Source organism: Aplysia californica, unplaced genomic scaffold (genome assembly GCF_000002075.1).
Source record: "Aplysia californica isolate F4 #8 unplaced genomic scaffold, AplCal3.0 scaffold00136, whole genome shotgun sequence".
Lineage (NCBI taxonomy): Eukaryota > Metazoa > Mollusca > Gastropoda > Aplysiida > Aplysiidae > Aplysia > Aplysia californica.
Window position 1 is genome coordinate 514,418 of NW_004797406.1, and position 2,482 is coordinate 516,899.

Below are 2,482 nucleotides of genomic sequence, written 5' to 3' on the forward strand. Positions count from 1 at the left end.
TTAAAAGGCACCCATTAAACATACACAGTACACACAGACGCGCACGCACACGCACGCGCGCACACACACACACACACACACACACACGCACACACACACATGCGCGCGCGCACGTACGCACCCCCTCCAGCACACAACACAAAGAATTTTCCAAGGATACAGAAACCGATCAAACCTCCTTCCTTCTCTCTCCGTCCAACTTATCTATATAAATATCTTCCGCCATATGGCAGCTTCACACCAACAATCCTACTACATTAAAACTGCAACATTCACAAAATAAATCGTGTTCTACTTTGTGTATTATTATGGTTTCTCAACCGCAAACAAACTTCGCGAAAATATGTCACGGATCTAATCATTATGTCGCTTATCGAGGCATGCTAAGAGGGCCAAAAACCCACACGAGTTCTAATCGCCACATCATTCCCTTTCGCTCCCACGCCCCACGCCTATGGACAGTTGGCGCATTGGACAATGCACGGAGAAATGGACACTAGCAACTTCGTTTACCTCGGCATGTTCTTGTGCTTCACTGAACGGGGCACACGAACTGATGTACACATAGATTATTTATTATTAATTCTGTACCAACCATAGCCATGGTACCAACAGATACTACCTGTCGAACATAAACTGTTCCAATACCTTGAAATGGTGGAGGGGGCAAAACGAATAAACTGACATACAGCCACCAAAAAAAAAAAAAAAAGAGAAGCCTTTTAAAGCCTTGTTGTTGACCTCATAAAAGTCCGAAGCCGAAGTAGCTTTAGTCAAATTCAGCTCTATATAACGAAAACAAAAGTAAATCTAGACATTTTTTGCACATACACAAGATCGCTCCAAGAACAAAACAAATTCGCCTTTACCTGTATAACACTTTGCGCACTTTCCCGAAGATAGCCGGGCCTGACCTTGTCTGGTCTGATCTAGTTTAGTACGGCATGGTAAGGTACGAGTCCCAAATTACCATCAGCGGCCAGACACATTCTACATTGGCAGCACCATACCACGCTCGATTAATATTGACAAGAAAGTGGCCTCCAGAATCGCCAGAGCAAGCACAGCCTTCAGCAGACTGATGGGCACAGTCAAGGAACGATTAGGACTGAGTATTGATACCACGCTCAAAGTATATTGAGCAGTAGTTCTGCCAAACCCGCTCTACGTCTGCGAAATGTGGACAGACTACAACCCGCATGCCAAGCAGCTCAGCGCCTTCCAATTGAGATATTTCGGGGGGCTCTCGTGGCCTAGAGGTTAAGGTGTTGGCCTCTCATTCAAATGTCCCGGTTTCGAATCCGGGTAGAGACCGAACAATTTTCTTTTCTAAATGTGTCTCCTTTCACCTCCTTTCCTGCTCTCTAGCAGTGTTCTGTCGTCTGCTTTCGTCTCCTCTTTCTGCCCCCACTCCCTCATCCCCTTTGCCCCCTCCTCTGGGCTCCTGATTCTTTCTACAGCCTTTCTACTGCTACTCCTTGGCTTCTTCTTACTGCTGTCTTTCAGTCACACCCCTGATCTTCTGGTAGGAAAGATCTACACCTAGCCTTCTCGGACAAGGGCGAAAAATCTAGGAGGGCCCATGTGCAAGTTGCGCACGTTAAAGATCCCTTGGTGGTCTAAAATCGATAAGAGTAGGCTTCGGCCGCCACCCGGGCAGCATTCAAAATTTCCTACCAACTTAAAAAGTTAAATGTGTCCCGCGCGCTCATATGACCTTATGCAGTTGCGAGCGCCGTAAAAACACTCCGTTTTATTATTTTTTAAAAAGAGGTATTCCAGGTCCTAATTCCGTGTCATGGGGACAACACAGAGACACTGACGTGCTCCAACGGGTCGACACAGAGAGCATCCGTACCATTCTATTGAGCTACCAGATTCAGTGGGCTTGTACGGTACAGGACGGTATGGAGACAGTATTTAAACTCCTGAATCCAAAATCCATCTTAAATAAGACAGTACCATGAGAACTTTTCAACAATTTAAGACCCCCCCCCCCCAAAAAAAAAAGGCCATCAAGGATTTCAACCAGGGTCATTGGTACATTGCTCAATACGACTTCCAGATAAGCTTACAGCACTTTCATAACAGAAAAGATCAACGGTAATAGTTGAAAGGGAACTCGTTGCCTCTAAAAGTAGAATGATCCAGAAGTACGGAAGGAACGACTGAATGCACTAACAACAAATAATAATAAACGTATCCTGAATGGAAAGCCCGAAGGTCAGCCCGTGCACCGTAAAGTGTGTTTGGGTGTAGCTGCACAAGAGTATGTACGTACTGTGCGGTCAGCGTGGTGAGAAAACCGCGAGAACAATTTAATTAACAGAGGTATGATGTACAGGCACGTCTGACCGGGGGAGACTATCAACCAGTGGAATAAGGCATTCCATTTTTGTCAGACATCCCTCATGCTAGATACCCTTCTGATTCTCTCTCTCTCTCTCTCTCTCTCTCTCTCTCTCTCTCTCTCTCTCTCTCT

General features: G+C 45.8%; 1 protein-coding gene across 1 annotated transcript in view; it reads right to left on the bottom strand.

Moving 5' to 3' along the window:
• LOC101858776 overlaps window positions 1-2,482 on the bottom strand; it is an 83,383-nt gene that overhangs the window by 59,707 nt on the left and 21,194 nt on the right. The window lies entirely within an intron of this gene.